Source organism: Podarcis cretensis (genome assembly GCF_951804945.1).
Source record: "Podarcis cretensis genome assembly, chromosome: 8".
Classification (NCBI taxonomy): Eukaryota; Metazoa; Chordata; class Lepidosauria; order Squamata; family Lacertidae; genus Podarcis; species Podarcis cretensis.
In genome coordinates, this window is record NC_137177.1 from 13,329,835 (window position 1) to 13,356,628 (window position 26,794).

Consider the following 26,794-nt stretch of genomic DNA (forward strand, 5'->3'; position numbering starts at 1 on the left):
ATATTCTTTTGCTCCAATTCTGATTCCTCTTATTTCCGGGGTTTCCCTTATTTTATTTGTAATTACTTCCAACACCATAATAAATAGGAGAGGGGACAGAGGGCACCCCTGTCTTGTACCCTTCAAAATCGCGAACGAATTAGATTATTGTTAATAATTAATTTAGCCCTTTGGCTTGAATAAATCGCTCTTATACCTTCCATGAAAGGCCCCTCTATCCCTACCCTCTCCATACATTTTAATAAAAACCGCCAGGATACATTGTTGAAAGCCTTTTCGGCATCGATGAAAATTAGTACCGCGGGAATGTCGTTCTTAAATTCCAAATATTCAATAATGTTTATTATGTGCCTTATGTTGTCCTTTAGTTGCCTATTAGGGAGGAATACAGCTTGATCTTTGTGAATGGATTTTATTAAATATTTCTTAATTCTGTTCGCCATTATTTCTGCGAAGATTTTATAATCATTATTAAGTAGTGATATCGGTCTATAATTTCTTATGTCGAGTTTATCAGAGTCTGATTTAGGTATTAACGTGATGTGTGCCTCTTTCCAGGAATCAGGTATCTTCCCTCCTTGTAAAATATTATTCATTACATCACATAAAACCGGGGCCAGATATTCCTCTAAAACTTTGTAGTATTTTTGTGACAAACTATCTGGACCTGTTACAGATAGGTAGCCGTGTTGGTCTGCCATAGTCAAAACAAAAAAAATTCCTTCCAGTAGCACCTTAAAGACCAACTAAGTTAGTTCTTGGTATGAGCTTTTGTGTGCATGCACACTTCTTCAGATACACTGAAACAGAAGTTTCGAGACCCTTCTATATAGTGAGAAGGTGGGGAGGGGTATTACTCAGAAGGGTGGTGGGAATGGGTGATTGGCAGATAGCTGTGATGAGCCTGTTGACGACTCTTAACGACTGCAATAGGTCTTACAGGAAAAAGCAAGGGGTGAGAAGGTGAAAAATGGCTTTGTCATGTATAATGAGATAAGAATCCAAGGTCTTTGTTCAGACCAGGACTCTCCATGGTTTTTTGTTTGGTGATAAGTTGCAATTCAGCAGCTTCTCTTTCCAGTCTATTTCTGAAATTCCTTTGTAGTAAAACAGCTACTTTGAGATCTTGTATAGAATGTCCTGGGAGATTGAAGTGTTCTCCTACTGGTTTCTCTGTCTTGTGATTCCTGATGTCACTATATAGAAGGGTCTGGAAACTTCTGTTTCAGTGTATCTGAAGAAGTGTGCATGCACACGAAAGCTCATACCAAGAACTAACTTAGTTGGTCTTTAAGGTGCTACTGGAAGGAATTTTTTTATCTGGACCTGGCGCCTTCCCTGGTTTCATCTTCTTAATTGCTTCCTTGACCTCATCTGCTGTTATTAATTTATTTAAATGGGTTTTTTCTTCATCCTTCAACTGTTCTCCTCCATTCCTTTCCAGATATTTTTCTATTTCTACTATGTCCTCGTCTTTCTTTTTATACAAATTTTCATAGAATTGAAGGAACTTTTCCTTTATTTCATTGGGGTCTTCTAATATTTGCTCTTCTGTTTTAATTTTGTTAATCACATTTTGTTTTTTCCTTTTTCTTAATTGCCACGCCAATAGTCTCCCCGTTTTGTTTGCGGATTCAAAATATTTTTGCTTCATTGATTTAATTCTCCATTCTACTTCTTGACTTATTAGTGTTGAGTATTGTGTTTGCAGCATTTTAGAGATTTGTTTAGTCCTTTCGTCCCTAGGATTTATTATTAGTTTTTTCTCACAATCTCTTAATTGCTTGACTATTTCTTCTTTCTTTGATTCTCTTAGTTTCCTTCTATAATTGTTCTGTTGAATTAAGAATCCTCTTAAAACCGCCTTGCTGGCGTCCCAAATTATATCAGTTTTGGTTTCTTTATTTAAGTTTATGTCAAAATAGTCTTTCAGGGTACTTTTAGCATTCTCGATAATCTCATCATTTTCAAGTAAGTATTCATTCATTCTCCACCTATATGGTCCCGATGATTTACATTTTATTTCCAAAACAATTGGGTTGTGATCAGAAAGGGTTCTGGGTTGTATTTCACATTTCGTTGTTCTTATCGAAAGTTCTCTTGAGACCCATATCTGATCAATTCTACCCCAACTCTGGTATGGTTCTGAGAAATGCGTAAATTGTTTCGTTATTGGGTTTTTATGCCTCCAAATATCGATCAAATCTAAGTTTTCTTGAAGGTTATTAAATGATTTTGGAAGTTTCCCTTGATTCGATTTCCTCTTTTTTTCACTTCTATCTAATTCTGGTACTGGTACTCCATTCAGATCTCCAAGTAGAATTAATTTGTAATTTTCTAATTCTTATAGTACTTGTTCCAGTTTTTTTTAAAAAAAAAACCTCTGCTTTGTTTGTATTAGGTGCATAAACAATTACCACATTAAATTTTTCCCCTTGGTGGCTAATTTGAACTCCCAAAATTCTTCCCTCATCATCTTTGCAGATTAATACAGGTTTCCATTTCTCCTTAACGTATATCACCAACCCTCTTTTTTTATTTACATCTGAGTTGATAAATTCAACTCCCAACTTTTTGTTAATCAATATATGTTTGTGTTTTTTGGCCACATGTGTCTCTTGACAGCAAATCACGTCATAGTTTTTATTCCTCAAAACTTTCTCTATTCTATTCCTTTTTGATTTTTCATTTAGACCGTTTACATTCCAGGACAAAAAATTCAAAGACATTACTAAAATTAAATTCTATTTGTTCAATTTAAATTTTCAAACTTGTGTTTTGGGGCTTCCGTTCCCTGTATATTCTTCCTCTTCTGCCTCCTCACCTCCCACAGCACCTTCTTCCTCTTCTACTTCTTCTTCTTCAACTTCTTTCTCTTCCCGTATCCCCCTCCTCTCTTTCTTTCCTCTTTTCTTGTTTTTACTTCCCTCTCTATCTCTTAGCCTGTCCTCAGCCTTACCAAGCTCTTTCTCATACCTTCTCAGGAATTTTTCCACCTCTTGGGGGTCTGTCAGCTTAAATCTTTTGTCTTTAAAAAAGAAGGCAATCCCTTCAGGGAACTCCCATCTATATTGTATGCCATTTCTCCTCAAGACGCCTACTATTTGTCTATATCCTTCCCTTTTACGCAGTAGTCTAACTGGTGTTTCTTTAAGGACAATAATTGATCTGCCATCAATTATTATTTTTTTATGATAGCTCGTTTTTAATATTAAGTTCTTCATCTCGATTGAATTGAGGATTACTAGACAGTCCCCAAGAGGTTTTTTTAACTTATTTTGCTGGGCTCTCATTCTTATTCTAAAGGCATTTTCTATCGTACATGCCACCTCTTCCTCTTTCAGTTCCAACCATTTAGTTAGCTCCTTAATCATTTTCTCTTTTATATTCTCTTTCGTTTCTTCTCCTATTCCTCTGAATTTTAAATGAAGTTGTTTCTGTCACATTTCTCTCATCGCTAAGCTATCCCATATTTGCTCCTGCATTTTGTTCACCTCTCTCATTTCTTCCTTTATATTTTCTGTCTCTTTTTTCTGTTCTCTCATCTGTTTTTGAATTTTTTTATTGGTCTCTTCAAAGGTTTTTGACTTGACAGATAATTCTTGGATTTTAGTAGAAAGTTCACCTACTGCCCCTTCTATCTATCATCTCCTGCACTTCTAATTTATTTTCCATGTGGATTTCATTTTGTTTAAACTCCTCCTTGATTTTTAACCACAGAATATCTAGGTCTTTAATTTCTTCTTGTCGGGATGTCTTTCTTTCAGCAGGGGTCCCCCCCACCTTTTTCCCGTTTTTTCCCGACGTTATATCCTTACTTTCACGCTTTGTATTTTGCAGCTAAGTCTCTCCCTTAAAGGGCTCACAATCTCTTTCTCCTTCTTCTTTTCTTTTCCGGAAAAAAAATATTTTATTTTATTTTATTTTATTTTATATTTTTATTTTTATTTTTATTTTTATTTTTATTTTTATTTTTATTTTTATTTTTATTTTTATTTTTATTTTTATTTTTATTTTTTTTTATTTTTTAAATTCTGAAGCCCTTGTATAGAAATTATAGAGCTATACTCCTCCACCACATCCAAAAATATCTAGAATCTTATAGGATATCTCAGTCCAATATCTGGACTCAATCGGCGGATATGACTTCTAGACCTAATTCAGTACACTTTCAAATTACTCATCAGTCCTTTTTAAACCAGAAAACAAATAATCCTATCTCACAAAGCTAAGCGAAGATAAGGAAGAATGCGAGAAATAAATATTTTCAAAAGGCAGTAAGGTAGTGAACCCAACCGTAAAGAAGATTAACCCACAATATGTCTAAATAATGAGGATATTAACCCCACAATAAAAATTCCCTCTTCGATACGGAGTAGTTAGCTGGGCTAAATCAAGTCAGCAGTCTTTTTAAAGTACACAGAAGAAGATTCAAAAGTGTTACCCAGATTATTTCACAAAAGTTGCTCTGACCAGACCAGCGTATCCCTAAATTCTTCAGCCACTTGACGGCCTAATCCAACATATAGAGAGGTAATGCAGTCCGCACCACTTAGCGTTCATAAAGACGAGAAGAAAAAGTCACCCTTATTCGGCAACCTTCTTACTTTTTTCTTAATTGTTGTAGAAATGTCCAACACATTCAAAAGGAGTAGGTGGTAAATTTAATTAAGCCTATTGCAATGAGAATCAGCTCTGGTTGGTTAGAAACACAGCTCCCCCTATAGTATAGGAGTCCAGTACTCAAGTTTACTTTCAAGTTCTATTCCAACACCAGAGGGGTTACAGGGCTGATCGCTACAGTTATTGAATAGCTGAAAAAGGAAATGGTATCACGCAACGGAGTGAAAAAAGAGAAAGGGAGGACACCAGAAAGAAAACGTTGTAGGGGATTATAAATCTCCTTAGAGTGGTTTTACGTTCCCCGCTGTGTTTTAGCTCACTGTGTTTCAGTTTCAAAGGCGTCTGTGATAAAGTTCTCCCTTCTGTCTCTTTATATTTCTTCCTTTCAATGCCGCTTTCAGTAAACTCCCCGACCGCTGAGCTCGATTGATATTTGCAACTGTATCCCACAGCAAAAGAAACAAAGTATGCGGCCGGGGAAGTAAAATACAAATTCAAGCAGGCATCTTCTTTGCTACTTTGTGCTTAGTAATTTGTTTGCCTTAACAAAGTTGCCATAGCGTTCAGTACTCACTCAGTCAGGCCGGTAGGCAGCTACTTCCTTTTTTTAAATATGCATGCGATTCTGTGACCCACACCATTTTTTACTCTCCACCGGATAGATTCCTTGCCGAGATCTTAAAACATCCAGGGCTCTCCTCGCTTAAACTCCAATTTTTAAAGATGTTTTGAGTCACCACATGCTGGAGAATCCGTTTTTATCTTGTGGAGGTTCATCGCCTTTCTCAGCAGAAGCTAGAGGCTTCACAACACGGAGTCAGTGCTCTCCCATTTTGCGCTCGCGGTCCCATCCCGAGTTTCTTCCATAAGAAAAAAACCCGAAAAGACGGTGAAACCGCTCCCACGCTGCCGGGAAGCCTATCCCCCAGGGGTCTCCCGCCTGGGATTTTTTTGGGGCGCAGTGCCTTTGTGACACCCCCAAGCCTCCGTGTTGTTCAGAAAACCCTTTACAAGGGCTTTCTGCGCTTCCTCGCTGTCCGCGACCCAAACCGGAAGTCCTCGGAAAGCAATATTGATGAAGATGGGCCCCTGTCCCATAACAAAAAATGGATATTTTCCAAATTTTAAACATAGGTGTCAAATTGATCTCATGAATGATTCTTACATGCTTTCTATACTTGCTCAATACACTTAATAAAATGATCCTGCTCTCTCTGTTCTGCATAAAAACTCACTTATTACTACCCAGGCACTCATGTGAAATTGTCTCTTTTTCTTTACTAGATGACAGTGCAATTCCTAACAAGCATTTCCACGGCTGTGCATCACCAAAATTTTGTGGATTGGCCAAGAATTCAACGTATATTGATTTCCTTTCAGGCACTGTAATCCAAGCCCGATGCTGTGCAGCTCTGCCTTCTTCAGAGCAGCTCAACTCTGAAGGGTAGCTAGGAGAGAACAATGTCTTCTTCCTTTTGGATCCCACTGTTTGTTGCAACAGTGGAGGTGCAGGTTGCTTGCCTGGTGGTGGGAGAGGAAGAGTGACTACAATTCATAGGACTCCTATTTGGCTTTTAGTGGAGGGTTAATGGGATGCAAGGGATAGAGAAGCTAAAGCAGGAATGTGGGTCTTGGCAGCTCTGTCTCATGATCATATGATACAGGGGTTAAATTTATCTTTGTTGAAAATCAAAATAAATTGATGTGGCAAATAAAAACCGTGTTCTGTGTCTGTATTCATCAAATTAAGAATATTTGTTAGCTGCAGTGGCAAAGGGCAGTGTTTTTAAAAGGAAGAAATGGCTAATGATTCGTTATTTTATTAATTTATGAAATGTGTATACCACTCCATATCTCAAAGAAATCTCTGAGTGGCTTACAGTACAATATCATAAGGACATCACAATTTTTTTTAAAAAAAATACGATAAAAAGTTCCCCACCCAATTAATCAAGAGGAAACATTGAAGAAAGCTCTAAAATGCAGTCCACTGCTTGCATTTCTAGCTGTCTGGCAGAACTCTGGAGAGCCAGCGAGAGATTCTACATTCTGCTCCCAGAGCACCAAACCATATGTCAACAAGAACCCCAGAAAACAAGGCATAATAGCCCCCTCCCACCTGGGATCTCCACCAACTACTTTAAAGAGTGCTGGAGGCTGGGCACCATGTGTGGCATAACCCTCCCACTGAAAATGTAAAAGCAATTTTAAAAAGGCACTCCCACAAATCTCAAAGCCACATACTCTTTCTTGTCCCACACACATTTTATATTTCCATTTCTGGCAGTCCCTTATTCTCTGGCCAACCATCTCTTTGCACTGCTAACCCAGTCCTCATCATCAATATAGCTCCTGGGAATGGAGCACTTCATGGTCTCATTAAGGAAAAACAAACAAAAATGTGACTCCTTGGACTGCCTGGTAATTAGCCCTACTAGGAAGGCTCCATATGATGGTTTGAGGTCTATCCAAAACAGGCACTATAGCAAATATGGGAGGATCATAGAATTGTAGAGTTGCAAAGGACCTCAAGGTTTGTCTAGACCACCCCCTGTACAGATGTCACAGCATACCCTCCAACATTCCTCAGATGACAATGGGGACATATTCTTCATCAGTATTACAGAATCCAAAAATTGTAGAGTTGGATGAGAACCCAGCGATCATTTAGTCCAAGCCCCTGCAATACAGGAATCTTTAGCTCAACATGGGGTTCGCACCCACAAACCAGTCTCACACTCTGCCAAGTGAGCTATCCCACTGCTTGAGCATTTCCTCCTGGTCTAGTATGAAAGTTATTAGAGGAAACACACAAAACTGCAGTATTTTAAGTGCAGAAATCTTATAATTTCTGTATTGCAATTAGGAAAGCATGAGGGGGAAAAGAAAGCCCCAGATTAATAAATGCAACTAAATGCTTGTGTGTGTGTGTTTGTATACGAACACCTAAAAAAATAAATGCAACTTTATAATAACAAACATTATAAAAACAAAGGTTAAAATACATACATACATACATACCCTCCAACATTTCTCCAGTGTAAGCAGGGACATCCTATTCTGTTGTTGCTGTTAATAACAACAACAACAACAACAACAACAACAACAACAACAATAATACCCCACCCATTATTTATACCCCACCCTCTCTGGGTGGCTTCCAACATATGTAAAAACATAATAAAACATTAAACATTTTAAAAAACCTTTCCCAAACTGCAAACTTAATCAGACTATCAAAGATGAAGTATGAGGTCATAGGTGAAAATGAAGAGAAGAGAGGAGTAGATCTTTATTTTTTTATTAATGTTATTATTCTTATTTAAAGCCTTCAGCAACTTAATACCTGCCCCCTCTGGATTAAAGAAATAGAAGGATTATAAGTGAGGTCTATTAGAGGAAAGCTGGAAGTTTGTGGGGAGGTAAAACTTCATGTGTGATGTGGCGTGAGGCTCACAAGGAAAGGAATAATATATAAAACTGATGATGTCACCACACCAGTATAGAAATATATTATGTGACCATAAGAGAAGTCTAGAACTTGTGGCCACCCAAGAAAATGGAATGTTGGAAGATTCAGGACAAATACAGGAAGATGATTTTCAAAGCATGGGATGTTAAACTATGGAGACCACATAATTAAACATGTAAACTTGGCTGGATCCAGGATTGTAAACAATTTCCAGCACCACAACATGACTTGGAAGATAAATACCTGTAACCACCAACTATAAAAAACATATTTCAACAAAAGCAACAAAGCACCCTAAGAATAACTTCTGGCAGTTCCCTCCTACCTATGCTGTTGGGGGCAGTATGGCTCTGAATGTCTGTTGTGGGAGCTAGTAGAGTGGGGAGAGTGGTCTTGCTCTCAGGTCCTGCTTTCTGGCTGCGCACAGGTATCTGGTTGGCCACTGTGGAAACAGTTTTCTTGCCTCAAAGTGGTGATCACCCAGTGTATGTGCTGAAGATTGGTTCCATAATGTATCTGCTGAAGAAGTGTGCTTTCATAATTTTATCTCATTTGAGCCAACTGCTCATGTGGCTGAGTGAGGGAAGCCAAAAGCAAGAACAGGTGGACTTCCGGTCGGCGCCAGCGCTTAATGGCGGTCCTCCCTTCGATCTCCGGAGGAGGACTACTCTGCGAGTTTGGGTCTGACTGCTACGGCGAAGCGGGGACCCCTAAAATCACAGGCGCGGAAGCCTGTGAACAAGGAGACTCGGTGGGCACCATTTGCGCCCCCCTTTACTGTTAAGGAGCCTTTTTAAAGGCTCCGGAGTGGCATCGGGGTGTGTGCGGTGCTGAGAGTCGTTACCCAGCCCGTGGAGTGAAGCCGTGTCGCCATTAGCGGAGAGCGCCGATTCCTTCCTGAAATTTGGTCTGAAATCGAAATACCCGTAAGTAGGATTGGAAACCTTACTGGGATTACAAAAGTATTTGAAATTTGGCCGAAATTGGGGGACGGTAAATAAAGGAAGTCTGCCTCCCCCGGACTGCATGATTTTTAAAGCAACGGAATTGGAAAGCTGCAATTGAAGGAAAAGTAACTTTGAACTTTTTGAACTGCTTAACTTTGACATTGAACTTTAATTCCCCCCCCCCAGCAAGCAGGAGCAGGGGGGGGAGAAAAGGGAATTTGGTTTACCTGCATGAGAGAAAATTTAATTAAGAAATCTCTGCTGTCTCTGACTCTGGGAACAGACTGCCGGGGTGAAGCACTTTGACAGGGGACTGTCAGATAAGACCTGCTGCAAAGCGCAGACTTTATTGGACTTTATTGGATACAACTTTTGGGACTTTAAAGAAATGACATTGTTGCAATTAGAAGATTGAAAGATTGTTGTTAAAATCTTTTTCCCTCTGAGGACTTTTGGTTCCTTTGTTTCTACTGCCTATTGGATACATTGAATTGCTCCCTCTAGAGGGTTGAAAGGTATCAGTTGTAATATAGACTGAAAAAGTAAGTCACTGGATTTTTCCACTTAAGAGCTGTTCCTGTGGGAACGACCTTGGGATATGAGTGGCTCCGCAGAAGAGATAGCAACAAGATCTAAAGCTAAAGCTGCACAAAAGAAAAGGGGCTCAATATCAGCCTTATTGCCAACAGGCGCAGCTGGACAGGAGAAAGGAATAAACGTATTCATGGATTCAGTGACACAAGCACTACTTAAAATAAATGAATCTTTAGAAAACTTAACAAGACAGAGCACGGAAAATACCAAACAACTGACAGAACTTACAACAAAATTAGACTTAAATACTAAGAGCATTACGTCTAATACAGAAACCATAAATAAATTGGTTCAAGAAAACGCCACAATCCGAAAAATTGCGGAAGAAGCCAAATTTACTGCAGAAACCATACAGGAAAGTTTAATACCAGTTTGTAGGAAGCTTGACCAACATGAGGCGGCCTTGTCTTTGTGGGAGATGCAGAGGAAGGAGAAGAATCTGAGACTTAGATTGGTTCCTGAAAGTGAGGGGGACAACCTTGTGGACTTTCTCACCAAAGAATTTTCAGAATTTTGGCAGGTAAAGTCAGAGGAAGATGAATTTAAGATAACAACTGCCTTCAGATTGGGTAGAAGGCAAGGCAGGAAGATTCCAAGGGATTGTCTGATAACTTTGAGATCCAAAGAGGAAAGAGATAAAATATTAAACTTGCATTACCAGAGAACTCTTCAGATCGGAAACGCTTCGGTGCAAATCTACAAGGACATCCCAAAATACATTCTGGAGGTAAGAACCTTCTATAAGAATCTGGTTGACCTGCTGAAGAAGAATAACATACCTTTTAGGTGGGAATTTCCACAAGGCCTGTCTTTTAACTTCAAAGGAAAGAAAGTTAAAATAAAAACAATGCAAGATAAATAACAATTCCTTGATAGAAACGAGGAGGACCTGGTGAAAGGAGTGTTGGAATCGACTTCTGAAACAGATCTTGGAAACCTGACATTTGGACTTAAGTCACCAACGGAAGAAGAACAGTTGCAGGGAGCAACTGGAGGTAATTAATTAATTATGTCTCTGCAATTTTTAACCTGGAATTGTAATGGACTGAACCTTCCCAGAAAAAGACGTGAGGTTTTCCACATTTTGAAAAGAGAACAATTGGACCTAATTTGTTTACAAGAAACCCATGTGACAAGGGCACATAGAAGATTGCTTATAAATAAAAGATTAGGACAGGAATTTATTTCATCAGATAAAGTTAAGAAAAGAGGAGTGGTGATCTATGCAAAGGAGAAATTGGCCCCAAAATTGATTTTTAAAGATGAGCATGGAAGAATTTTGGCAATTGAGATACAAATCCAAGGAGAAAAATTTTTGATAGTTGGCATTTATGCACCAAATGAAGGGAAGGCAGAATTTTATAAGAAATTGCATGAGACATTGATGGATTATCTGGATTATAAGGTGATCTTATTAGGAGATATGAATGGCGTGGTTTCTACAAATATGGACAAAGCACAAAGACAGGTGGTTTCTAAAGATGGGAGACTACCTAAGACTTTCTTTGAAATGACCGAAAATATGGACCTGATCGACATTTGGAGAATAAGAAACCCTCTTGAGAGAGAGGGAACATTCTTTTCTGAGGCTCAGATGACATGGACAAGAATAGATCAAATTTGGACTACTAGTGGAATGGCTCCAAAGATAAAAAAGTGGAAATCTGCCCAAAGACATGCTCCGACCATAACGCAGTAAAGATGGAAATGAAATTAACAACAGCTGGTTCCTTCAGATGGAGAATGAATGACACCCTGTTTAGAGATGTCGAGATTTACAAAAAGGCCCAAAAAACTTTGAAGGACTACTTTGAGATAAATCTGAGGACAGATGTTGAGAAAAGAGTGATTTGGGATGCAAGCAAGGCCGTGATGCGAGGTTTCTTAATACAACAGAATTCTTTAAAGAGGAAGAAACAAAATGAGAAGAAAGATAAGATTTTGGAAAAAATAAAAGGAGAAAAGAAATTGAGGTCTAAACCAAAGTCTCATGAGATTTTGAGAGAAATCAAGTTTTACCAGATGCAGTATATGGAACTGATGAACCAGGAGATAGAATGGAAAATTAAGCAAATGAGACAGAGGACATTTGAATCAGCGGAACAAATGTGGGAAACTTTTAGCATGGCAATTGAAGAAGAGACAAAAATTGAATACAGTCACAAGCTTGGAGGTGGATGGAAAGAACATTTTTAAACCAAATGAGATCAGCAACTGTTTTCAGAGCTATTTCAGGAGATTATATGCTCAAGGGCCGGAAAACGAAGGAGATATAGAAGACTTTCTTAAGAAACATGGATTACAAAAAATTTCGCAACAAAGTATGTTGGTTCTAAATGAGAAAATAACAGATCAAGAAATAGAGGGTGCCATTCAAAGTATGCAACTAGGGAAATCTCCAGGACCAGACGGACTAACCTCCAGATACTATAAAGCATTGAAGGAATGGTTAATACAGCCGCTTAAGGAGGTTTGTAATGAAATATTAGAGGGGAAAAAGGCACCTGAATCGTGGAAAGAAGCTTTTATTACACTTATACCAAAGACTGAAACTGAAAAAAATCAGATCAAGAACTATCGCCCTATATCGTTACTTAATGTGGATTACAAAATATTTGCCGACATTTTAGCAAAAAGACTGAAGAAGGTGTTGGTGGAGGAGATTCACAAGGATCAGGCAGGCTTTCTCCCAGGAAGATATTTATCAGACAATGTAAGGAACATAATTGACATTATGGAACTGCTGACTGTAAATATTAACACAAAGGCAGTTTTAATTTTTGTGGACGCGGAGAAAGCCTTTGATAATATTTCTTGGAACTTTATGAAGAAGAATCTCCACGGGATGGGGGTAGGCCAAAGGTTTGAAAATGGTATAGGTGCAAATATATTCTGAACAAAAGGCAAAGTTAATTGTAAATAATGTGGTTACTGATGAACTTTCTATAGAAAAAGGGACACGGCAGGGGTGCCCAATATCCCCATTACTTTTTATATCAGTCCTGGAGGTTTTGTTGAATATGATCAGGGGGGACCAGCTGGTAAAAGGAGTTCAGGTCGGAGCCAAACATTATAAATTGAAGGCATTTGCAGATGATTTAGTATTGACTTTACAAGAGCCAGACACTAGTACAAAAAGAGTCTTAGAGTTAATTCAAGTCTTTGGTCAGGTGGCAGGATTTAAGCTGAACAAACAAAAAACTAAAGTTTTGGGAAAAAATCTAACAAATGTTGAAAGAGAGAGTTTTCAAAATGAAACTGGGTTAATGGTGGCAAAGAAAGTAAAATATTTGGGGATTAACATGACATCCAAGAATGTGAACTTATTTAAAGATAATTATGACAAATGTTGGACAGAGGTAAAGAAAGATCTAGAAATATGGTCGAACTTGAAGCTTTCTTTGTTAGGCCGAATCGCAGTGATTAAAATGAATGTATTGCCTAGAATGTTATTTTTGTTTCAGACATTACAAATTGTGGATAAACTAGATTGTTTCAAGAAGTGGCAGAAAGATATATCTAAATTTGTCTGGCAGGGCAAAAAGCCCAGAATAAAATTTAAGATACTTACTGATGCAAAAGAAAGAGGGGGGTTTGCCCTGCCGGACTTAAGACTGTACTATGAATCGGCAGCTTTCTGCTGGTTGAAAGATTGGCTACTTCTTGAGAATGCAGTCATTCTGGACTTGGAAGGATTCGACAATAGGTTTGGTTGGCATGCATATATATGGTATGAAAAGGTCAAAGTTCACAAGGGTTTCAAAAACCATATTGTTAGGAAAGCATTATACAATGTGTGGATTCGATATAAGGACTTGCTGGAAAATAAAACTCCCAGGTGGTTATCACCAATGGAGGCTAAGGAGGTGAAGAAACTAAATATGGAATCCAAATGGCCAAAATATTTTGAAATTTTAGAACAAGAAAGTGGCAAATTTAAATTACAGAGTTTTGAGAAAATAAAGTCCAAGGTACGAGACTGGCTCCATTATTATCAAATAATGGAGACCTTTAAACAAGACAGGAAAATTGGCTTCCAGGTGGAGAAATCGAAATTAGAAACAGAATTGTTAGAACCCAATACTAAGAATTTATCAAGAATGTATAATTTGCTGCTGAGGTGGAATACAATAGATGAGACAGTTAAGTCAGCTATGATTAAATGGGCACAGGACATAGGTCATGACATTATGTTTGCTGACTGGGAACAGTTATGGACCACCGGTATTAAATTTACGGCATGTAATGCCCTAAGAGAAAATATTATGAAAATGATTTACAGGTGGTACATGACCCCAGTCAAGCTTGCGAAGATTTATCATCTGCCCAATAATAAATGTTGGAAATGTAATGAGACTGAAGGTACCTTCTTTCACCTTTGGTGGACATGCCCAAAGATTAAAGCCTTTTGGGAAATGATTTATAATGAAATTAAGAAGGTACTTAAATGTACTTTTCATAAGAAACCGGAAGCATTTCTCTTGGGCATGGTCGGCCAATTGGTGTCAAGGAAGGATAAAACTTTTTTTATGTACGCTACTACAGCAGCAAGGATTCTTTTAGCAAAGTATTGGAAGACACAAGAATTACCCACACTGGAAGAATGGCAGACGAAAGTGATTGACTTTATGGGACTGGCAGAAATGACTGGCAGAATCCGTGACCAAGAGAAAGAGACGGTGGAGGAAGATTGGAAGAAGTTTAAAGTATATCTTAAGAACTGTTACGAATTTGAGGAGTGCTAAAATGTCAAGGGGAAGGAAGATGCAGAATTACAGCTGAAACTGTTTGATGATTTAAGGGGAAATTGAGAAAGATAATAAATTTAAATTTAATTGGTAAAAAGGGTTGCTGAAAAACTTTAAAATAAGGATGCAAAAAGGGTGAGGTATGGGGAAGTCCGAGAAAGGAGGTTTATGAAAATGAGGTTAAGTATATTTGTGTGTTTGTTTGTATTTGTTGATGTTCTTATGTTGTTGTTGTTTTGTTTTAAAATTGGAAAATTAATAAAAATTATTTAAAAACAAAAAAACAAAAGCAAGAACAGGTGAAACTTCTGTATGTTTTCATTATTATTAATATTATTAATTTTTTCTTCACTTCAAAAGGAAGTTGGCATTGTGGCAGAGAAAGGGTCAAACTCACCACTAATCACCTCTCTGTTGCTTTTTGAAATCAAAATGTTGATCACTGGTGCTTTTGGGGCCCCTTTCTACAGGAAATGAATATTAATTTGCTGTATTTTAATCATAAGGGCTATTTAAGGATTGCTGGGTTTTTTAAAAAAGATTATAATTGAAAATGAGGATTTAAAAAAATGCTGGAACCCCCAGAAGGAATGTGATGTTTGAGCAAAGGAAGAAGTGGTTCCAGCTGCTTTGATGAAGAAAGTTGGTTAGTCACTTATTTATTTATTTATTTATTTATTTATTTATTTGACCTCCCTCTCTCTTAAATTTTAATTGTGTTATGTTAAACTGTTCATATATATGCTCATGGAATCTGAATTGTCAATCTTAGACCAGGAACAAGGTCTTGAGGTCATAGTGGATAGAAATACATAAAGATACCTGCTCAGCATACAGCAGTTGTGAAAAAGGCAAATTCCATTGGAATCTAAGATGTGTGGTCCATCATAACATTATAAAAAACTTAGCTAAATAAAAGTACAAATTATCATTAGCACAAATTAAACAGTTTTATATTTTTGAGGGTGATCAGAATGTGCCTGCAGCCTATAGTGAGAACACAGTTTCACATCTGCTTTAAAGGATGCCTTTATGGATATCATATTTTAATAGCAAAGTTGGCATCCAGGAATCCTTTGGTGATAGATCTTAGGAGTTCTAAAGTTTCTGGCAATATGTGATGAGCTAGGTCAGCAACTCTTAGATTCTAGGAGCTGGGTCAGGACTTCTAAATACTGGCAAAAAAATCATTTTAGTACAGACTGGGGGATTTAGGTAGTTAGCAGGGGCTGGGGGTTGAAATATTACCCCTGTTGTTTTGAAGCCTGGGCTTGAGGAGTGGTATAGAGTTGGTTGAAAGGGGTTTCTTCAGGACCTCCTGAAGAGGAGTAGAGAGAGATCAGATTCAAAACTCCCCACTCAGCCAGAAAGCTCATGTTAAGTATCGTTTAGTGGTTGGCTCCTGAGGGTTCATTTTGCAAGTGTGCTTCTGTTTTGTAGTGACTGAGGCAGAGGGCAATCTTTTATATTTGCAAATTCTTCTCCAACTTGAGGATTCTTGTTAGAAGAAGGGTGCAGTTTCTGAGCATGGCTCCAGGTAAAAGCAAGGGTAGAGGAGGCCATAAGGCCAACCAAAAGCTCCTGCACCCCAGAAGAAGCAGGCACAGCCAACCCTGCCAACCCCCTCTGAGGAGGAGGAAGAGCCAGACTGGAGGGCTATATTGATGTGCCTTGAGGCCTTGGAAAGGCAGAAATCAACATCTGTCACAGCTGCAGCTTCCACGTTGGCAACAGCAGTGGGAAGTGCCCCACAGCTGGCCGCAGCAGGAATAGAAAAGCCTAACCAGGGTGTTGTTGATTTAATTTTAGCATGTCTGGATGCCTTGCAGGCAGGTATCGGTTTTGCTTCAGAGGAAGGGCCAGCTGTGGAAGTCACACAGGAGTCGGTCATGGCTGCTGATACTGCTACAGGTGAGGCATTTTCTTCCCTGCTAAGGGATTGGGCAGGGGGCACCGCCAATTGCCAATGGGGTTGTCAGGGTTGGAGTTTGGCCCAATTGCCTTTGTCCCCTCCAGTGGTGGCTGAGACTTCCTCAGGATCCCCCCTTATATAGGGTGATCTGGAATCTTGTTGGCTGCCTTGGTGGGCAGACTTTAATCAGGTATGGAGGTTGGGGGATGAATGTGACTAATCACGTGGTCTGCAGAGATAACTGAGATATCCTCCCTTCATCCATTAGCATCCACCAGTAGCCAGTCAGCCCTGTTCTTTGGAAATATTAGTTTTGATTTATAGAGTTGACCGGGGTGGGGACGTGGCAAGCCTATGATGAAGCTTTTCGTAAGTGTGCGGCTATTGAGCCTGCATTGCAATGGGAGAAAAAGTTGTCTGACCAATGGCTCCATTGTATGCGTCATGCACTTACCATATAGATAGAACTGACAACAGGCACTTACTGCCTAGGCAAGTCTATGCCTGCCATGAGTTCATTTTTCAGAGATAGAGGGAAGCTGTGTGTCGGTGTGCATACAGCTTCCAATGCACATAGATCCTGAGACCAATAAAATTTTATCCAACTGAAAATAGAGATTCCATTTCCCCAACATGGAAGAACTCATGTATGTGTCATTGAACATTTCTTTTTCTTTACTCTCAGCAGTGGGAAAACTATTTTGTGCTAGAGTGAGATCAATTCATTCTCCACTTCAAGGATGTAATATCACAGGAGGCAGTTGCTTTGAACATGTGACTAATACCAATTTCAGTGAGTATGAAGCCTTTCTGTCTGATTAAACCTGAGTTTGTGGGTTTTCATTTGATCTCTGAGGTATTTAGGGGTGACCACAGAATACTGATCTCACACAATGTCAAGGAACTCAACTTTTTCCCTGAATAAAATATCAGTAGAATAAAAACTGTATAAAAATCTGTTTAATATGTACCAATAATTACAGTAAAAACAGCATGGTCTCAGCCCTTTCATTAAAACAGTCATTCCCCCAAATCCTGTCCGGACAAGAATGTCTTCAGCTGCTGGCAAAAGCACAGCAAGGATGGGCTAAATCTCTCTTCTCTAGGGAGGGACTTCAGGAATCCAGGAGCAGCCACTGAGATGGCCCAGCATGCATATTAAAATCATGCAGGACTACCAAACTCAAAACCATCTCCCAACTCTCTCCTTTCAGAACCTGTCTCCAAGGAGCTGCTGCCAACAGCAACTGAAGCCACAGAAATCTTTTTCCTATTGGAAAATTAAACAGAATCATAACTCCATTTCCCCATAGAAGGCTGCATACAAAAATGGTTCTTATTGTGACATAGCCAGAAAGAAGTGAGATCAAGAGAGTGGGAAAACCGTCTTATTCTCCTGTCTCTCAGAAATGTAGTACATAGTAAAAAGCAGCTTCTTGAGTCAGGCCACTGGATCAGCTAGCTGGATATGGGTGCCATTTTGTGTGTGCAGAAGAACAAGTCCATGGACATTGGAATCTTGTCCCATTAAAGCACATTTTTTTAAAGTAACTATTCTGGTATAGTCACATAGTTTTGCAGAAGAATTTATGCCATGATTATAAAGTGATTCTTGAAGAAACTACTTTAAAGATAAGCTTGCTAAATTTAGTGCTTGCCAGGCTGTTCTCTTAAATCACCTAGAAGCATTATATAAATTTGAGCACAAAGAGGAATGGAATTATTGCTGATCTAGCCTTTGCTTCCTATTTTCTCTCACAGATGGCTCTGAAAACACCAGAAGAGTAATGGGATGTGTTAAAAATTGCCCCTCAAATTACAGCTTCACTACAGAACAAGGTCAATACATGAGGAGTTTCACAAAGTGCTGTCAAACGCATTTTTGCAACGAGTTTAGCATTACAGGTAAGTGCATATATCTGCATATACCTCAGAGCATGAATAGCATGGAGGTTTCCGCTTTCTTCCTTGTTGCCCTTAGACAAACAATACTGTTCCAGTCCAAGATTCGTTTCCCTAGTTTTTATGGGAAATGCTTAGAATCAGCATCACCATCTGTGTCTCAAATACATAAATAGAGGGATGTGGGGAGACATATGAGAGTGCATGTCTTTGCTTCCGGAAAGCCTTGTTGGACCTAGAAGTCATCTTGCTTGAGCAGAACTGCAGAAGTAGTAAGTAAAAGCAGCTGTTGCTGCTGGAGGCCTTCCAGCTAGAGAACTACAAAAGGCACACTGCAGAGTGAATGAGAGTTGGGACTGTGATGAGAGTGCCCTCTCTTTATTTGCATCTTACATGGGTTGAATTCTTTGGGGGTATTCCTTGGTGAGAGGAGGAAGTACCAAGGACAAGATCTGCTTAGCTCCCCCTATACTGGATTGCTGCCAGGAACATCTGTGTGACTGATAGCTGGCAATTTGTATTGCTATTTTATATGGTATTTTAGTATTATTATCCACTGAGCAAGAACTTTTGAAAGAGTCAGTTATCCTGAAAGGGCTATCCTGCTGCTGTTTTTGGAGCACCAACATTCTTCAGCTAATTCCCTGCAAAACACTTACCTTGGAAGGCATGTTGCCTCAGGCTTGAGTGATGCTTTGTTTTGTTATACTAGCCAAAAAATCCCTTACTTTGGGACATTTTCTTAACATAGATGGTGTCACCGTGTATATATTGTATGCTATCTGATTGTAAATTAAGACATAATTCAGTAGTGATATAAAGGTATTGCAATCATATTATTAGCCTACCGTGTTGTTTTGGAATGTCAGAGAGAACGATAAAAGGCACACTGCAGAGTGAATGAGAGTTGGGACTGTGATGAGAGTGCCTTCAGACAAGTTTTTTTTATTTGCATCTTACACGGGTTGAATTGTTTGAGGATATTCCTTGATGTGAGGAAAAAATACCAGGGACCAGATCTGCATAGCTCCACCTATCCTCAGGTGAGAGTCTGGAGTGGGAAACAGCAACATGGGAGGGAGCCAGATTGCTGCCAGGAACATCTGTGGCTATTTGTATTGCTATTTTAGATGGCTCAGTAAGTGAACAGTTTCTTTATCTCCTTGGTTTCTGCAGTACATTCTGTTGAGTGGAAGGAGTGACTGGCAATCATTGTTTGGTGACTGAGTGAGAGATTGTGGAGTGAGTGGGTAGATGATGTGTTGTTTGCAATTGTGGAGTAGAATGGGATGAGTAATACGGAATGGGAAGCAGATACTTCATATTTGTGAAGATGAGCAGCAGAATTTGAATGTGGTGCATATTATTTTGTGAGTTGGGAGATGCCTTGGCAAGAGGATCACTGAAAACGGGAGGCATCCTTGAATTGAAATATACTTCAAGATGTGCTGATATGTTTTTGTTTTTTGACATTTTATTGCTTTATTGCACTATAGTGTTGTTTTGTTCGAAAGTGAATTTTAGTTAAGTTTAGTTTCTCATTTTCTCATATATACAGTATACACCCACCCACACACCACTGTTTTAGTATTAAGATATTATTGTTGGAAACTGGCCCCCTCGGGAAAGGCTGACTCCTCTTCCCAGGTGTGTCGGGGGCTTTTGCTGGTGACCTACCCTGGCTGACATAAGACCAGGGAGATCTTGATAGGTGACACCTCCCTGATGAAAAGGTGCACACCCCCTTCCCCCTTGCATAGCAGCAGGAGAAAGAAGACAGTCAGAAAGTAGTCTATTTCATTTCTACTTTATTCCCGACTGTACACTGTACAAAAGCATGTCTTCTCACTCAGAAGTCTCCGAGCAACTGACTCAGACTTCACGGACACAAACAACAGGAAGGTCTCATGTTACACTCAGAACATAACCCTGAGAAGTGCCTGGGACATTCTGTCCCATGCTTAGTCCCATTGTGTGATGTAAACATCGAGCTGCTTATTCGCAGCTGCAGAGCACTCATATCCCAACATCCTCCCCCATATGATTCGAAGCAAGCAGCGAACAAAGCTTGATCCAGAGAAGAAAACAAACAGTTGTTATACATGTAATAATCCCCTGTTGTTTCAGTTCCACCTTTGGAACTACCTGCCACTGGTTCCACCAGTGTAACCCTCTGGTTGTCTGTTTTCCAAGGAATGAGAGCTTCTGCATTGCCTTGGCTAGGGAATGTAGTGTTACATTTTGCAACTCCCCAGTGTGTCTTTGTCTCTGACTTAGACATACCTTGAACCTGGCTTGAGTTGTTAACTATAGTAACGCATGCAACAGCTGAGTTAGCAAACTCTTGAGAGTACCTTTTGGGTGGTATGCCCTTTGTGACTCTCTCAGACTTGTGAATGAGGTGCAGATCCTCTCTGCTGACTGGTTCATCCTCGGGACTTTTGGGAGAACCACGCCCAACAGTAAACAGTGGTTCCGTCAATTCTAGTTCAGCCTTAACCTGTGAAGGACTAGACTTTGTGTATGAACCCCTCTCAGTGACTGTGTCAGCAGAACTCTCCGAGCTCTCTGTGTCACTCTCAGTATCAGAATACTCATCTGTATTGACATCAGTGGGAAATGTATGGAGAACCTCTCTCTCCTGTCTTGCAATGCTCTCTAGAAACTTTGTGAGAATCACCTGACCAGATTCGGACAAAATTACTCTGTAGAAACCCTTTTCATAACCCACAAAAATGCCTTTGGCATTCTTGACCTCTTGTGGTGTGTCCACATTCACATGAGATCCAAAAACCTTAAAGTGTTTTACCGAAGGTTTCCTCTGGAACAGCTTCTCAAATGGAGAACTTTCCATACCTTTTGAAACCTTTCTTAACCACATGTAACAAAAAGAGCTTAAAGACTCAGCCCAGAACGCTTGTGGCAAATGTGAACTAAGCAATTGTGCTTCCATGCCTTTCTGCAACTCTGTGTTCACCTTTACACACACACACTTGTTCCATGAAGCTTCAGAGACAGCAATCTTATGCTCTATCTCTTGTTTCTCAAGGAAGTCTTGGAAATCCTGTGAAAGAAAAATTGGCTTTTCATCTGTGAAAGATATTCAACATTCATATAGAAACAAACACCTAGGCTTGCTTCATTCCGTCATTTGTTGATTCAGAACTTTATATTAGCCTTAATCACTAAACAGTATGCAACCTAACAACGAAGTAAATAACATATGTTAACAATATTATATGCATAAATTATTCTTTCACAGTAAGAATACATAATCCATGATGGAACATGGTACATAATAAGCAATGCACACAAAAAAATAGCAGTTGCAAATTAGTCTAAGTGACAAGCCAAGAATGAAGTCCATAGCTGGCCCCCTTAAAAATACTCCTACTTGCCTATTCATCTCAGGTCCATCTATGAAACACAATACAAATTTAGTAACAGAGTGGGTGGAGTCTCTCTGGCATTTCTTTGCATAACAGCAACTAAAAGTGCTCCCTTTTGATAACCTACCTGCTAGCACCTCTCTCTCTTATTGGGGATGATGGCTAGATCTATATCACCAACATCACTAATTCTGGAAACAGAATGCAGTAGAGATGCTGCAACACTTTTGCTGGACTAGAGCACTGAGGCCTAGGAATCATTCTCAGCTGGAACCATATGTTGACTTTAGTGGTGCTTTTTGCAGATCGAAAATATGAGTTAAATGGTCTGACATGTCCAATCCTTGGTCCTTCTGGCCCAATAGTTTCTGAGGGTCCAGAGCCCATCAGGTGTTATGGAGATGAGACTCGGTGCCTTGAGTTTGTTCTTGTTCATGGTAAGTAGCATTGCCATCCAATGAGTGGGAGAGAAGAGACAGGGTGGGGGGGGTCTAGCTGTTTCTGTCTGTTTTTGATCTCCTGACAAAAAAATAGACTATGTTTGTATTGGTGGAGACAAGTTTTCTTCTTCCTGTAAACATAACGGAGCTAAAATTGCATGTAAAACTATCTTTTAAAGGAGTGTTTTTACTAGCCTTTTAAAAGAAGCAGCCATGGAATCCTGATCTGCAAAACAATATTGATACAGATTGGGCCCCTGTTGCATAAGAAAAAAATCAACATCTGTTTCATATTCACCTCATTATGTAATTCTGTGATGCTTTCTATACTTATGCAATGTAGTTCGGAAAAATTAAAATGCTTCTGTTCTCTCTCTTCTACACACACATCCTTTATTATCCAGACACTCATATGACCATTTCTCTTTTTCTTTACTAGATGACAGTGAAGTTCCCAATGAGGTTGTCAGAGCCTGTGCAACTCCATCTTTTTGTGAAATGGCCAAAATGTCAATGCATATTGATGCCTTTTCAGGCACTATAACTGAAGCAAGATGCTGTGAAAGTGTGCGTTCCAGAGAGCAGCTCAACATTGAGGGGTAGTTAGAGGGGAACTACATCTTCTTTCTTTTCGACCCCACTGTTTCTTGCAGCTGTGGAAGTGGAGGTTGCTTTCCTGGTGGTGGGAATATTGAGTGACTGCCATTCAAAGGACTCCTGAGTCCTCTATTTGGCTTATAGTGGTGGGTAAATGTGTTTAGGCGATGGAGAATCTGAAGTAGTAATGTCTAGCTTTGGGACTCTTTTTCATGATAATATGCTATAGGTATTAAATTCTCCTTAAAATAAATTGTGTGCTGTGTCTTTATTCATCAAATTAAGAGTATTTGGCAAAATTGGTGGCAAAGGGAATTGCTTTTAGAAGGAGCAAATAGGTAATTATTAGTTACTGCATTGCTTTAAGAAAGGTACTGGTAAATACCAATCCACATTCATAGAAATTTCTGAGTGGCTTACAATATTTTAAAGATACCACAAGAAGTTCAAACACACTAATAATAATAATAATAATAATAATAATAATAATAATAATAATAATTTATTATTTTTACCCCGCCCATCTGGCTGCGTTTCCCCAGCCACTCTGGGCGGCTTCCATAGAAACCAAAAATACACTAAAATATCACACATTAAAAACTTCCCTGAACAGGGCTGCCTCAAGATGTCTTCTGAATGTCAGGTAGTTGTTTATCACTTTGACATCTGATGGGAGGTCGTTCCACAGGGCGGGCACCACTAGCGAGAAGGCCCTCTGCCTGGTTCCCTGTAGCTTTGCTTCTCGCAATGAGGGAACCGCCAGAAGGCCCTCTGCGCTGGACCTCAGTGTCCGGGCAGAACGATGGGGGTGGAGACGCTCCTTCAGATATACTGGGCCGAGGCCGTTTAGGGCTTTAAAGGTCAACACCAGCACTTTGAACTGTGCTCAGAAACGTAATGGGAGCCAGTGTAGGTCTTTCAAGACTGGTGCTTAAATTAATGGAATATATGGATCAAAAGATTATTATGCTAGGAGACTTGAATGGTATATTCTCACTGGAAATGGATAGAACAATAAGGAAATCAGAATCAAAAGAAGGGAAATTACCACTAACCTTCTTTGCAATGAATGAAAATATGAATTTAATTGACGCTTGAAGATTTAAGCACTCATTAGAGAATTCACTTTCCTATCAGAAGTACACCAATCAAGCAACCTGATCGGTGCTGTGTGGATATCTAAGGAAATTACCTTAATGGTAAAGTCAGCAGATATACTACCAAGGAGCCATTCTGACCACAACCCAGTTCTTATACAGATAAAAGGAGAAGGGAATACCTTGAGAAGCTGGAGGTTAAACAAAGACTTATTAAACAATCAGGAAATAACTAAGAAGGCAGAAAAAATAATAAAATATTATTTTGAATTAAATAGCCATAAAGGGACAGAAGACAATATAGTATGGTATGCCAGTAAAGCAGTAATTAGAAGCTTCTTTATTAGCCAAAATGCAGAGTTTGGGCGTAATCTTCGACAGCTCCCTTTCCATGGAGGCGCAGATTACAGCTATAACAAGGCGGCATTTTTTCATCTCCGCCAAGCTAAGCAGTTGGCTCCTTACCTCTCTCGCCCTGACCTAGCCACTGTGATCCACGTGACGGTCACCTCCAGACTGGATTATTGTAACGTGTTCTACATGGGGCTGCCCTTGAGACTGACTCAGAAACTCCAGTGGGTGCAGAATGCCGCAGCGAGACTCCTTACAGGGTCCTCACTGCGAGATCACATTCACCCGGTGCTATACCATAGAATCATAGAATCATAGAGTTGGAAAAGACCACAAGGGCCATCGAGTCCAACCCACTGCCAAGCAGGAAACACCATCAGAGCACTCCTGACATATGGTTGTCAAGCATCTGCTTAAAGACCTCCAAAGAAGGAGACTCCACCACACTCCATGGCAGCAAATTCCACTGTCGAACAGCTCTTACTGTCAGGAAGTTCTTCCTAATGTTTAGGTGGAATCTTCTTTCTTGTAGTTTGGAACCATTGCTCCGTGTCCGCTTCTCTGGAGCAGCAGAAAACAAGCTTTCTCCCTCCTCTATGTGACATCCTTTTATATATTTGAACATGGCTATCATATCACCCCTTAACCTCCTCTTCTCCAGGCTAAACATGCCCAGCTCCCTTAGCCGTTCCTCATAAGGCATCGTTTCCAGGCCTTTGACTATTTTGGTTGCCCTCTTCTGGACACGTTCCAGTTTGTCAGTGTCCTTCTTGAACTGTGGTGCCCAGAACTGGACACAGTACTCCAGGTGAGGTCTGACCAGAGCAGAATACAGTGGCACTATTACTTCCCTTGATCTAGATGCTATACTCCTATTGATGCAGCCCAGAATTGCATTGGCTTTTTTAGCTGCTGCGTCACACTGTTGGCTCATGTCAAGTTTATGGTCAACCAAGACTCCTAGATCCTTTTCACATGTACTGCTCTCAAGCCAGGTGTCACCCATCTTGTATTTGTGCCTCTCATTTTTTTTTGCCCAAGTGCAATACTTTACATTTCTCCCTGTTAAAATTCATCTTGTTTCTTTTGGCCCAGTTCTCCAATCTGTCAAGGTCGTTTTGAAGTGTGATCCTGTCCTCTGGGGTGTTAGCCACCCCTCCCAGTTTGGCGTCATCTGCAAATTTGATCAGGATGCCCTTGAGTCCATCATCCAAGTCGTTGAGAAAGATGTTGAATAAGACCGGGCCCAAGACAGAACCCTGTGGCACCCCACTAGTCACTCTTCTCCAGGATGAAGAGGAACCATTGATGAGCACCCTTTGGGTTCGGTCAGTCAGCCAGTTACAAATCCACTGAGTGGTAGCATAGTCAAGTCCGCATTTTACCAGCTTCTTTACAAGAATATCATGGGGCACCTTGTCAAATGCCTTGCTGAAATCAAGGTAGGCTACATCCACTGCGTTCCCTTCATCTACCAGGCTTGTAATTCTGTCAAAAAACGAGATCAGGTTAGTCTGACATGACTTATTTATTGGTGATCACAGCATTCCTTTCTAGGTGCTCACAGACTGTTTGCTTAATGATCTGCTCCAGAATCTTCCCTGGTATTGATGTCAGACTGACTGGGCAGTAATTATTTGGGTCCTCTCTTTCCCCCTTTTTGAAAATAAGGACAACATTTGCCCTCCTCCAGTCTGCCGGGACTTCGCCTGTTCTCCAGGAATTCTCAAAGATGACTGCCAGTGGTTCTGAGATCACATCTGCCAGTTCTTTTAATACTCTTGGATGCAGTTCATCTGGCCTTGGAGACTTGAATACATCTAAAGTATTCTTGTACTATCTCCTTAGTTATTCTGGGCTGTGTTTCCTCTGCTGAATCATTTGCTCCAAATTCTTCAGGTCGGGCATTGTTTTCTTTATCGGAGAAGACTGAGGCAAAGAAGGCATTGAGGAGTTCAGCCCTTTCTGTGTCACCTGTTTGCATTTCACCATCTTCTCCTCTGAGTGACCCCACTGTTTCTTTGTTCTTCCTTTTGCTACGAACATACCCATAAAAGCCTTTTTTGTTGCTTTTATTTATTTATTTTTTTATATATAATTATTATTGGTTTTCCAACATAAATTTAAAACAAAATAACATACACACATAGACATACCAAAACATATAAACAAGTATAATTTCAAATCCTCTTTTTCATAAACCTTCTTTCTCGGACTTTCCCTTTCTCGGACTTCTCCTTGCCTTCAGATTGGGCAGGAGGCAAAACAGAAAGAACCCAAGGGACTGCCTGATAACTTTGAGATGTAAAGAAGAAAGAGATAAAATATTAAATTTACATTATCAGAGAACCTTAGAGATCGAAGATACCTACGTGCAAATTTACAAGGACATTCCTAAATACATTCTGGAGGCAAGAACTCATTACAAGAATCTGGTTTACTTGCTGAAAAAGAACAATCTACCTTTCAGGTGGGAATTTCCACAAGGTTTGTCTTTTTTGTTGCTTTTAACCTCTCTAGCAAGCCTGAGTTCATTCTGTGCTTTAGCTTTTCTGACTTTGTGTCTACACGTGCTGGCTATTTGTTTGAATTCCTCTTTGGTGATTCCCCCCTTTTCCATTTTTTGTACACATCCTTTTTTTAATCTTAACTCAGTTAAAAGTTCTTTAGATAGCCACCCTGGCTTTTTTAGGCACTTTCCATGTTTCCGTCTCATTGGTAT

At 39.7% G+C, this 26,794-nt stretch overlaps 1 long non-coding RNA gene across 3 annotated transcripts; it reads left to right on the top strand.

Moving 5' to 3' along the window:
* The first annotated feature begins 16,168 nt into the window (after window positions 1-16,168).
* Window positions 16,169-22,874, top strand: LOC307221778. Of its 3 annotated transcripts, none has more exons than XR_013841504.1 (4): window positions 16,169-16,295; window positions 18,058-18,201; window positions 21,893-22,024; window positions 22,467-22,874. It is a non-coding gene; the product is annotated as an uncharacterized lncRNA (long non-coding RNA). The 3 variants fall into 3 exon arrangements; XR_013841505.1 differs by lacking the exon at window positions 18,058-18,201 and adding an exon at window positions 16,982-17,070 and having other exon boundaries at window positions 16,204-16,295; XR_013841506.1 differs by lacking the exons at window positions 16,169-16,295; window positions 18,058-18,201 and adding an exon at window positions 19,152-19,241.
* The last annotated feature ends 3,920 nt before the right edge of the window (window positions 22,875-26,794 follow it).